The 13,276-nt window shown below is 41.8% G+C and overlaps 1 pseudogene; it reads left to right on the plus strand.

Moving 5' to 3' along the window:
• The first annotated feature begins 2,193 nt into the window (after positions 1 to 2,193).
• Positions 2,194 to 12,302, plus strand: LOC129814302 (mitochondrial import inner membrane translocase subunit TIM44-like; annotated as a pseudogene).
• The last annotated feature ends 974 nt before the right edge of the window (positions 12,303 to 13,276 follow it).

The following is a 13,276-nucleotide window of genomic DNA, read 5'->3' on the forward strand; positions in this document are numbered from 1 at the left end:
ACAGCTTTCCACCAAAAGACGATTACTCCCAAGAAAGGATCCTTTGCCCAAGATACTGATGGAAGAACAGCTCAAAGTAGGACATTTTTATTATGATAAATCGTGTTTCTGTCGAAACATTTTAGTGGCTTAGGACGCCATGTTTTTTGACGTAGCTTCGCTTGGCGCAAACTGTATTGAAAAGTAAGGATAAATTAAAAAATGTAATTCCGCAATTGTATTAAGAATTAAATTGTCTATCAATCCCTGTCCACCCTATATTTTTTAGTCACGTTTATGAGTATTTATGTATAAGAGTAGATCACTGTCTAAGTGGCGCAAGGACATTTTCTGACCAGCTGAGTTACATTTCACATTGTCTAACCATGATTTTGGTGGCTAAATATAAACGTTTTCGATCAAACTCTATATGTATTGTGTAATATGATGTTACAGGAGTGTCATCTGAAGAATTCTGAGAAGGTTAGTGAAAAAATTAATATATTTTTGGCGATGTTGACGTTATCGCTCACTTTGGCTAGAATCAATGCTGGGCTGCTATGTGCTATGTGCTATGCTAATATAACGATTTATTGTGTTTTCGCTGTAAGACACTTAGAAAATCTGAAATATTGTCTGTATTCACAGGATCTGTGTCTTTCGATTCGTGTATGCTGTGTATTTTTACGAAATGTTTGATGATTAGTAAGTAGGTAAACACGTTGCTCTAAGTAGTTTTTCTATTCCATTTGTGACGGTGGGTGCAATTGTAACCTATGCCATCTACCTGAAATATGCACTTTTTTCTAACAAAACCTATCCCATACCATAAATATGTTATCAGACTGTCATCTGATGAGTTTTTTTGTTGGTTAGGGGCTATAAATATCTTAGTTTAGCCGAATTGGTGATGGCTACTGGTGTTGGTGGACAAATAAAAGATGGTGGATTATGCTAATGTGTTTTTAGGTAATAGATGTACATCTTTACATATTGTGTCTTCCCTGTAAAACATTTTAAAAATCGGACATGTTGACTGGATTCACAAGATCTGTGTCTTTCATTAGCTGTATTGGACTTTAATGTGTGAAAGTTAAATATTAAAAAAAAAATAATAATAATAATTTCGCGGCACTGGTTTTTCAGTGGGGGGGGGGGGGTGTGGCGCTAGCGGCACGCTGATCCTAGACAGGTTTAACAAATGACCATTCACAAGGCTGCAGGGCCAGAAGGATTGCCAAGACGCACACTCAGAGCATGTGCTGATCAGCTGGAAAGTGTCTTCACTGACATTTTCAACCTCTCCCTGACCCAATCTGTAATACCTACATGTTTCAGGCAGACCACCATAGACCCTGTGCCCAAAAACACCAAGGTAACCTGTCTAAATGACTATCGCCCCGTACTGTAGCACTCACATCTGTAGCCATGGAATGCTTTGAAACGCGGGTCATGGCTCACCTCAAAACCATCATCCCAGCCACCCTGGGTCCACTCCAATTCACATACTGCCCTAACGATCCATAGACAACGCAATCTCAATTGCACTCCACACTGCCCTCACCCACATAGATAAGAGAAATACTTATGTGAGAATGCTGTTTATTGACTACAGCTCAGCGTTCAACACCATAGTCCCCTCCAAGCTCATCACCAAGCTTGTGACCCTGGGACTGGGACACACATTCATACTGATGTTACATGCACGGGGACACACACACTCACATACAATCATCATATATGCTGCTGCTACTCTGTTTATCATACATACTGATGCCTAGTCACCCTATCCCTATACATATCTACCTCTATCACTCCAGTATTCCTGCACATTGTAAATATGGTATTGGCACTGACTCTGGAACTGACCCTGTATATAGCTTACTTACTTTCTCTTGTTCTTATTTCAATGTCTTGTGTGTTTTTGTTCTACTTGACTTTTAATTGTTTTTGTAGTAGTGCTGATATTGATTACTGCAATGTTGGGAAAGAACAAGCAAGAAATGTATTTCACAATAAAAACTTCAAACTTGAAATTTGAGAGGGAACACCCAGTAATATCGTATATCTTTGGAATCATGACATTGTGTACTTTCGAGGAAAATAGGCAGGTTTCTCGATTCATACCCCGAGAAGGGATTGCGTGATGATTAGCTTAGCAACTCCGTGACGCAGCATGACAACGTGAACGCGATTGGTCGACAGTCAGTTGCTTGCTTGCATTCATTGCCAATGGGATTCCTATATCCTACTTTCTCCATTGATCTAATGTCTCTATAGCGGAGGATCGTCCCTAGTTACCACGGACACAGGCGAAATTATGGCTAAACCTCGCCCATTTCTACAATGTATCTTCTTAAAATCTGATGTTAACACTAACCTTATGCCTAACCCGAAACTTAAACTAAGACCAAACATCTATTTTTTGTTTTCATAAATGTTTATGATACAACCTATTTTTGACTTTTGGTAACTAGTGAAAACCTCAGCGGAGTTATACGTGGTCACGTCACGTGCGTTATCATTCAGATCAAGATGGCAGCCTCCGTGTGTCGGTGCTATGAGGTGAGATTATGCACATTCGTTTTCACATTTCTGCCCCTGGCTTGCACTGCTGAAGAGTGGATGGTGACGAAATTGTTTTAGGGCTCTATATTTAACGTTTAAGAGGAACACTCATTTTACGTTATTTCGTGAAAACGTTATATCCTCTGAAGACAGTTATGAATGGATGAATGGGCCAGTCGCTGTTCGTTCGATAGCTAAACACGTCAAGCATTCTTCATAGCCAATTAATATTGTACATAACTGGTCAGTTCGTCTGCTTGTCGGAAATCATTCGTACAGGTCTGTAAATAATAGCTCACCATAGCCAGGACAGTTAGAGCATGTTTTGTAGTATCTTTAATGGGAGTGTTTTTTAATTGAACCTTTAACTAGGCAAGTCAGTTAAGAACAAATTATTTTTTACAATGACGGCCTACTCCAGAACCCCCCCCCCCCCTTTCTAATTTCCTTAATTTTGTGGCTAGACTTTAAAAAATACTAGTCGAAGATGACGAATTTTGGCAAAGAGAAATATTTATAGACGAATACAAATCTGTAGCGGATTTAGGTACGGGCGGCATCTTGCCGGGGCTGAAGGGGTGGTTCGCCCCATACAAGCTAGAACCGCCACATACACTTGAAACAAATAGGCAAACCGAAAACTGCAGAAAAAAATGCTTTGTGCTACTAAGATCAGTGAAATGTAGGCTAAACTGACAACGGAGTGAAGAGCAGAAATTTCATCTAGCAAACAAGTCGCAGCAATGAAGAACGCGAAGGGGGGGGGGGGGGGGATTTTCTGCACAATCACGGCCTGGATTCGAACCAGGCCGACTGTAGTGATGACTCTTGCGCCGAGATGCAGTGCCTTAGACCGCTGCGCCACTCGGGAGCCCAATAGGAATGTCTTGAAATAGCTTCAGTAGGAATGTCTTGTCATAGCTTCAGTAGGAATGTCTTGTCATAGCTTCAGTAGGAATGTCTCGTCATAGCTTCAGTAGGAATGTCTCGTCATAGCTTCAGTAGGAATGTCTCGTCATAGCTTCAGTAGGAATGTCTCGTCATAGCTTCAGTAGGAATGTCTCGTCATAGCGTCAGTAGGAATGTCTCGTCATAGCGTCAGTAGGAATGTCTCGTCATAGCGTCAGTAGGAATGTCTCGTCATAGCGTCAGTAGGAATGTCTCGTCATAGCGCCAGTAGGAATGTCTCGTCATAGCGCCAGTAGGAATAGTATAGGAATTTTGGTAGTCACTCACTCAGACATAATATTTAAAAAAAACTGCAAACATTTCTCTCCACTATGGCAAAATGTGTAGAATGGCAGGAAATTAGCTGTAAAACAGCTAATTTTCCTCTCCACCACATGGCAAAATGAGTTGAATTTCAGGAAATGAGTTATAACATTTCTAAATCTTCTCTCCACCCCATGGCAAAATGTGTACAATTGCTGCTAACTTTCTTTTAAAACTGCAACATCTTCTCTACACCTCATGGCAAAATGTGTACAAATGCTCGAATTAACTCTAAAATGTAAAAATATTTTCTCTGCTGTCAAGAGCGGGGCCACTAATGTTTTGCTCGCAAGGGGGTGTGTATGGATGCGGGTACGCAGATCCCGGCTCCTCGTGATGAGTTCAGATTTTTTGTGGCCCCCACCCCCATCAAAGTTTCCCATCCCTGGCCTATGTTGTTCTTCTCTTTAGCTGGTCGGAAGACGTCTTCTGCTCCTGCCATCCCATGCTGTCGTCTCCTCATTCAAGAGAGGAGATGCCTACAGGATATGTGGGTCTCCGGCTGTCCCTGTGCACGTAAAGACCAAAGCATTATCATCATTGACCTTCAATTAATGAACGATCTGGAGGTAGCTAACTAGCGTTAGCTAACACACAAACTCTTAACATGGTATCTGTCATTCACTCATAATTGTGCCCTCTTTCTCCCAGGTGCGGTATGCGTCAGAACGACCTAGTCGTAAAGGCTTTTTCAGGGAGTTTGTGTAGAACCTGAGGCAGGAGTTTGGGAAGGACAAGGAGATGAAGGAGAACATCAAGAAGTTCAGAGAGGAGGCCAAGAGGCTAGAGGAGTTGGATGCCCTGCAACAGGCTCGGAGGAAATTTGTAAGCTTAAATTTTTATTTTTCTAATGTGATGTACCTGTAAGGCAATGGTACCAACCTTGGTTGTGCAGACTTTTTTTCACCAGCCCATCCCTAACCTTCAACTAGTGAAGGTCTTGATAATAAGTTCAAAAGGTTGTGTCAGTGCTGGGCTGAAACAAAAGCCTGCACACGCTGTTGCTGTCCTGGACCGGGGTTGGTGACAACTGGATAAACATTTTTAACTTGTGTTACAAACACATACTTGTAATCAAGGACACTCATCAAGCTCAATTCTTTATTTCCTCCAGAAAACCATTGAGTCTGAAACCGTTAAGACCTCTGAGGTGTTCAAGAAGACCTTTGGGACTCTGTCTGAAACTGTGAAGGAGGTGAGTCATTTTCACTCTTTAAAATGATTTATAGAAGTAATTGACATTAGGCCTAAGTGCAAATATTTCAAGTCCTTTTATATCTTATCAATGGGGTTTATCTATATTTGAAATAAATAAATAAAAAATGCTCCATGAAGTAACCCAAAAAATGTTTACCCCACCATCTTGCCTGTTTCAAATCTTCTCTCATTGATCGAGACAGGTGAGTGTCTACACTTTGGGGTGGAATCACCAGTCTCAATCAATGAGAGAAGATTTGAAATAGACATTGTTGGATTGCTTTGGCGCATTTTCTAAATTCAAAATGAACCACCTGCAACTGGACACAGACATGTTATAAGATGCATGTTTGGCCAAATCAAGAACGAAGATGGTATCGCCAAGTTAAGGTTGGTCGAAAATTCGCGGTGCTACAGTGAAACAGTACTGTCCTGTAACGATTAATGGCGAGTCAAATTAGCCCGTTACAAATCTGTAGCTATGTTTTTAAAGTAGCTCACCACAACTCTTTCTGAAGTCTTTCTCACATCCATGATAATGCCTGAACTCTAAATTCATTCTATTGTCTATGTTTGTCCAGGGCCTTGAGGAGGTGACCCGTACAGACCTGGGGAAGAAAATCAAGGAGGGGTGAAGGAGGCAGCCAAGACTGCCAGGCACTCGGTTGAGTCTGTGTCCAAGGGGGGAGAGAAGCTGGGAGCGACCAGCGCCTTCAGGGCCATCTCACAGGTCAGAGACTGACATTAAAACAAGCAACCCACCTCTCCATTGAAGGAAATGTGTTAATGCTTTATTTATTTTTAGTTCTTGGTCTGCTTTTAACCCAGCTGCTGCTTAAGAATTGACTTGGTTACATGGTTATTACTGATCATTAAGCACCAGAATGTAGAAGGTGTTACCAGTTGTTCTGGGTAAATACCAGCTGTTGAAGGACATTGAAGCATGACCTCGAGGCTGAAAATGGTGTAAAACGTCATGGATTCTATGGAATCATTTTACTGATCTCATCTGTTCCCCTCTTTGTGTGTACAGGGGATGAAGTCAGTGAAGAGAGAGATTGACGTGGTGGACGATGGTACTTATAGGGCTCCTTCTCAACTCAGGAAGAGGAGGGAATATTCCTCCAACCGAGTGTTTGAGGCCAACGAGTATGTCCCTTGTTCATAGCCATGACATAGTTATAACAGATACGTTTTCCCATTCACTGACAATGCTATGGGTGTCCATTCAGCCATGCTTGAAACTATTAGGAAATACAACCTATTGATGTAACTAGTCTATGTTGATCTATGTTGATTTATAGAGAGGATGTGGGTGTTGTGCTGCACAAGGATTCTAAGTGGTACACACAGTGGAAGGACTTTAAAGACAACAACATGGTTTTCAACAGTAAGATAATATTATGTTTCGTCAGAGATAGTTACATGAGTGATGTAATCATAGGTCACATTTTATGGTTGAGTGCACTTCACTGGCTTGTCAGCAGGTGGCACTATATTCATGGGCAATTTAATACCTCAATGTCAAGTCTATCCGAAATGGGATTTTTCCTGATCAAGAAACATTTTCTATGACATTGTATCTTATTCCATGTTCTGTGGATGGTCCCAGAGTCTTGGAAGTCTTTGGGATATTTTCAGCTCGGTATTTCTTAGGTTGCTTCCCCTCTCTCCTCAGGGTTCTTTGAGATGAAAATGAAGTATGACGAGAGTGACAACGCTCTTGCCAGAGCATCTCGAGCTATGACCGACAGAGTCACCGATCTACTAGGTAAACAACCTCTCCGTTTTTGTTTTTTTATTTTGTCTGTTGAATAATCCTATCAGTCTGAGGGGTTTAATGGGTGTATTCATTTTCGCTTTTATATTGTCTGGTTTGTCAATGGCCACAAGGTGACTACCCTCTTTTCTTTCGTAAGTTCTGATAGATGGTAGGACTATAGAGGTTTCCACTATTTTGCCATTAAATCCTTGTTTATTTGGTTGGCAGGTGGTCTCTTCTCCACCACGGAGATGTCTCAGGTGCTGACGGAGATCTTAAAAGCAGATCCCAGCTTCGACAAGGACTCCTTTCTCAAACAGTGCGAGAAGGACATCATCCCCAACATCCTAGAGGTAAGGGGCCCGAACACTTCCTTTAACACTTTTTAAGCATTTTTGTACATCAATGTTTTGCTATTTTCAATTGTAATAATACATGAGTACTTTTAGCTATTTTAACTTTTGAAATGCGTAACACTAGTGCAGTCTATAGGCCACTAGAGTTGAATAGATGTTTCAAACATATAGATACTGTATGCTAAATATCTATGTAAAGTAACTACATTTACATGCATCCAGAGCGACTTACATTTCATACTTTATTTTCTCTCCATACTAATGTCCTCGAACGCACCTTTGTCCTTCTGTCTTTTGCAGGCTATGATCCGCGGTGAGCTTGAAATGCTGAAAGACTGGTGCTATGAAGCCGTGAGTACTTTCATACAGACAGCATGCTTTCTTTTCCTTTCCCACTTTCCACTTGTCTTGATGTCTGTACAAAAGGGTTTACTTTGTGTTCTTCCGTTTGTCCGAGATTATTCTGTGTTCGTTTTTCTTAGCAGGTCACGTACTTTTCGAATGAAAGGAACCTCTTAAAAGTTCTTGTTCCAAATAGCTTTCTTCCTTCAGAGGTGGTCCTGCGTGTTTTTTATTTAAAAAAAATAAGTATTTGACCTTTTATATAACTAGGCAAGTCAGTTAAGAACAAATTCTTATTTTCAATGACAGCCTAGGAACAGTGGGTTAACTGCCTTGTTCAGGGGCAGAACAACAGATTTTTACCTTGTCAGCTCGGGGATTCCATCTTGCAACCTTTCGGTTACTAGTCCAACACTTTAACCGCTAGGCTACCCTGTGTGGTAATGTCTTGTGAATGTGTTTTAACCCTCCTTTCTCTCCGTCCTCAGACATACAGTCAGCTGGCCCACCCCATCCAACAGGCCAGGGCCCTGGGTCTAATGTTCCAGTCCAAGGTCCTAGATATAGACAACATAGATGTAAGTACATGACTGTGTCTCTCAGGCCCAACCGGGCAATGTCCTGTACAAGTCACCAACGTTTTGTACGCATGCTGATTTAGTCTTTTTTACAGGTTTAACATTTTTCTATATCTCTGTTATATAAGTTCTCTTCTCTCCTCACTCATTTATTCATTCAGTTACTCTTTAATCTCTGTCTCTCAGTTGGCGATGGGGAAGCTCATGGATCAAGGCCCCGTGTTGATCATCACCTTCCAGGCCCAGGTGGTCATGGTGATTCGTAGTCTCAAGGGAGACCTGGTGGAAGGAGATCCGGTGAGTTACTTCCTAAAAGGGTGCTCTCTATCCTGGCAGATTTTGTCCGGGTCACTTTGCCCCACAACCGGTCTCTCTCCTGCCTTCGATGGTATCTTTTGTTCTACTTCCCTAACCCTGTTTCTAACTCTGTTTCTTCTATTCCATTCTTCTAACCGTTGCCCTTTTTTGTGGACTGCTGGTGATATGTCTTGTTGCTCCCACCTTTTCCTTCTCTCCTAACCTTGTTTTCTCTCTCCCATCCCCCAGGAGAAGGTGTTGAGGATGATGTACGTGTGGGCTCTGTGTCGTGACCAGGAGGAGCTCAACCCCGACGCGGCCTGGTGACTACTGGACATGTCTGCCTCCAGCACCGAGCAGGCTCTGTGAGAGATGAGGGACCAGACAGAGGGACGCTCCCGGGACACACACACACGTCCAGGTTCTACACACACAAGCCAGTGTACACCGCAACATCACACATATCCAGGAGCCACACTGAATGTCAAGAGGACGTGGTGGCATGTCACTTTCCAGATGTGTACTAGAGTGGTGTGTTTGTGGTTAGTCCTTATGACGCAGATGGGATCTTCTACTGGTGTGTGTGGTCTTGGAAACGAAATGGTGTATACGGACACGAAGTGAAAGGACAGTTTGTTTTCAGTTGTGCACCAGGGCCTCCCACTCATCTTTCTATTCTGGTTAGAGCACGTTTGCGTTGTTCTGTGAAGGGAGTAGTACACAGCGTTGTACGAGATCTTCAGTTTCTTGGCAATTTCTCGCATGGAATAGCCTTAATTTCTCAGAACAAGAATAGACTGACGAGTTTCAGAAGGAAGTTCTTTGTTTCTGGCCATTTTGGCCTGTAATCGAACCCACAAATGCTGATGCTCCAGATACTCAACAAGTCTAAAGGCCAGTTTTATTGCTTCTTTAATAAGAACAACAGTTTTCAGCTGTGCTAACATAATTGCAAAAAGGTTTTCTAATGATCAATTAGCCTTTTAAAATGATAAACTTGGATTAGCTAACACAACGTGCCATTGGAACACAGGAGTGATGGTTGCTGATAATGGGCCTATGTAGATATTCAATTTTTTTTTTTTTATTGTCGTTTCTAGTTACAATAGTCATTTACAACATTAACAAAGTCTACACTGTATTTCTGATCAATTTGATGTTTTAATGGACAAAAATGTGCATTTCCTTCAAAAAAACAAGGACATTTGTTTGAATAGTGATATTTATGCTTTTTACAGAAAGGCAAAAAAACTGTTGTTAAGATAAATAGGATATCTATGTATGTTTAAAGATCCATTGTGTCACGTGTCCAAATATTCATGGCAATTCAGACTAACTGTAAAATATGTCAAACTGCTTCATTGCAAGCTAGGGTGGGACCACAGTCAGGCTTGTCGTAAGGCAGCTACTTTTTCAGCTGAACCTCATTGACATTGCACTAATGTTCTCAGTACTTCCAGATGTACGTATATGGTACTGTACGAGAGATGACTGCCTACAACGGGTATGTTTATGGCTGTTTTTAGATTTTAAATTTTTCTTTACATTTCACGTTTATTTTTTGATTGTATTACAAGATTTTCACATCAGGAAACTGGAATACTGGTAACAAAGTGTTATTTTTGTTAACCATAACTCAATAACAGAAAATAATATTTCAGGAGGTGTTGTAGCCAACTGATTTGAGTGTTCCATTCAGAGTTGGTTCTAGCATGGGGGAATGTGAAGTCTCATGACCGGGCATAATCATATTTCAGCCGTCTATATAGATGTAAATCTAATGCTCTGAGATGGATTATTCATCAAAACAAGGACCATCATTCTAACAAAAATATGGTTTAATGTTGTGACCTCTAGGATATAAACCTGGAGATTTTATGGGAACATTTTACTTGGACCATGAATGTGTTGACAGAAGGTCAGTTTCTAACAGACGAGAAACTGAATATATATATATATATATATATATATACACACACAGTGCCTTCGGAAAATATTCATATCCCTTGACTTATTCCACATTTTGTTACGTTATAGCCTTATTCTGAAATGGATTAAATAAATACAAATCCTCAGCAGTCTACACACAATACTCCATAATGACAAAGCGAAAACAGGTTTTTTGAAATGTTTGCACATTTATTAAAAACGGAAATACCTTATTTACGTAAGTATTCAGACTCTTTGGTATGAGACTCGCAATTGAGAGCAGGTGCATCCTGTTTCCTTTGATCATCCTTGATGTTTCTACAACTTGGTTGGAGTCCACCTGTGGTAAATTCAATTGATTGGACAACAAATTGGGAAGGCACAGACCTTCCCACAGTTAACAGTGCACGTCAAAGCAAAAACTAATCCATGAGGTCGAAGGAATTGTCCGTAGAGTGCCGAGACAGGATTGTGTCGAGGCACAGATCTGGGGAAGGTTACCAAAACATTTCTGCAGCATTGAAGGTCCCCAAGAACGCAGTGGCCTCCATCATTCTTAAATGGAAGAAGTTTGGAACCGCCACGACTCTTCCGAGCTGGCTGCCTGGCCAACTGAGCAATAAGGGAGGTGACCAAGAACCCGATAGTCACTCTGACAGCGCTCCAGAGTTCCTCTGGAGATGGGAGAACCTTCCAGAAGGACAACCATCTCTGCAGCACTCCACCAATCAGGCCTTTATGGTAGAGTGGCCAGACGGAAGCCACTCCTCAGTAAAAGGCAAATGACAGCCCACTTGGAGTTTGCCAAAAGGCACCTAAAGACTCTGACCATGAGAAGCAAGATTATCTGGTCTGATGAAACCAAGATTGAACTGTTTGGCTTGAATGCCAAGCGTCACGTATGGAGGAAACCTGGCACCATCCCTACAGTGAAGCTTGTCATGGTGGTGGCAGAATCATGCTGTGGGGATGTTTTTCAGTGGCAGGGACTGGGAGAATAGTCAGTAATGGAGCAAAGTACAGAGAGCTTCTTGATGAAAACCTGCTCCAGAGCTCTCAGGATCTCCAGACTGGGGTGAAGGTTCACCTTCCAACAGGACAACAACCCTAAGCACACAGCCAATACAATGCAGGAGTGGCTTCAGGACAAGTCTCAATGTCCTTCAGTGGCCCAGCCAGAGCCCGGACTTGAACCCAATCGAACATCTCTGGAAAGACCTGAAAATAGCTGTGCAGCAATGCTCCCCATCCAACCTGACAAAGCTTGCGAGGATCTGCAGAGAAGAATGTGAGAAACTCCCCAAATACAGGTATGCCAAGCTTGTGTCATACCCAAGAGGACTTGAGGTTGTAATTGCTGCCAAAGGGGCTTGAACAAAGTACACTAAGGGTCTGAATACTTGTGTAAATGTAATATTTCTGTTTTACTTTTTATAAATTAGCAAATAATTCCAAAAAACTGTTTTTGCTTTGTCATTATAGGTTATTGTGTGTAGATTGCTGAGGGGGGGGGACTATTTAATACATTTTAAATAAGGCTGTAAACAAAATGAGGAAAAAGTCCAGGGGTCTGAATTCTTTCCGAACGCGCTGTAACTATAGATTAACCTTATTTTTTGGGGGGGAGTTTGTGGTTGACAGGTAAGGTCCATTTGAAAGTAGAAGTTGCCCCTCTATAATTAGATTTCCCCTATGCCCAAACCTATACGTAATCATTAGACGTACAAAACGATATCTGACCCTAAAACAGGTTGGGGCAACTCAAAGTTCACTGGAAGTTGAAGAAAGGGATCGGCTCCTGTAGTGGCAGAAACCTCACTTGAGATACTCGTGCTCAACTCTGGTAAATAATATATGTCGATTGGAGATTTGTGGAACTCTCAGGTTATGATTCAAACCTGAGAGAGTCTCACTTTTGTTTACATCCATCCATTTGCGTCGACCAAAGGAAATGTCTATGTATTGTATCACCATTTAATTTTTTTTTTTTGCCATGAATAAAGAATGCTGTATGATACTGAAGCTTTGTTCCTATTTTTCATTGTCTGTCATTCGCCAACATCAGTCTTTAGTGGTATAATAACCTGCGGCGACCGTCATTCGGCAAGTAGCCTAGTGGTTAGAGCATTGGACTAGTAACCGAAATCCCCGAGCTGACAAGGTAAAAATGTAGTTCTGCCCCTGAACAAGGCAGTTAACCCACTGTTCCTAGGCCGTCATTGAAAATAAGAATTTGTTCTTAACTGACTTGCTAGTTAAATTAAGATAAAACAAAAAAATTCAGGGCAGGTGGTGCGGAGCCTGTTTTGCATATTATTTTGGCATTAATACGTGTCACATCAATTTGCAAACAATGTAAAAAATATATATACACTGCTCAAAAAAATACAGGGAACACTTAAAAAACACAATGTAACTCCAAGTCAATCACACTTCTGTGAAATCAAACTGTCCACTTAGGAAGCAATAGTGATTGACAATAAATTTCACATGCTGTTGTGCAAATGGAATAGACAACAGGTGGAAATTATAGACAATTAGCAAGACACCCCCAATAAAGGAGTGGTTCTGCAGGTGGTGACCACAGACATCTTCTCAGTTCCTATGCTTCCTGGCTGATGTTTTGGTCACTTTTGAATGCTGGCGGTGCTTTCACTCTAGTGGTAGCATGAGACGGAGTCTACAACCCACACAAGTGGCTCAGGTAGTGCAGCTCATCCAGGATGGCACATCAATGCGAGCTGTGGCAAGAAGGTTTGCTGTTTCTGTCAGCGTAGTGTCCAGAGCATGGAGGCGCTACCAGGAGACAGGCCGTAGGAGGGCAACATGCGCCAGCATGACCGGTTTGGCGGTGGGTCAGTCATGGTGTGGGGTGGCATTTCTTTGTGGGGCCGCACAGCCCTCCATGTGCTCGCCTGACTGCCATTAGGTACCGAGATGAGATCCTCAGACCCCTTGTGAGACCATATGCTGACACATGCACATTTGTGGCCTGC

This window comes from Salvelinus fontinalis, chromosome 17 (assembly GCF_029448725.1).
Source record: "Salvelinus fontinalis isolate EN_2023a chromosome 17, ASM2944872v1, whole genome shotgun sequence".
Taxonomy (NCBI): domain Eukaryota; kingdom Metazoa; phylum Chordata; class Actinopteri; order Salmoniformes; family Salmonidae; genus Salvelinus; species Salvelinus fontinalis.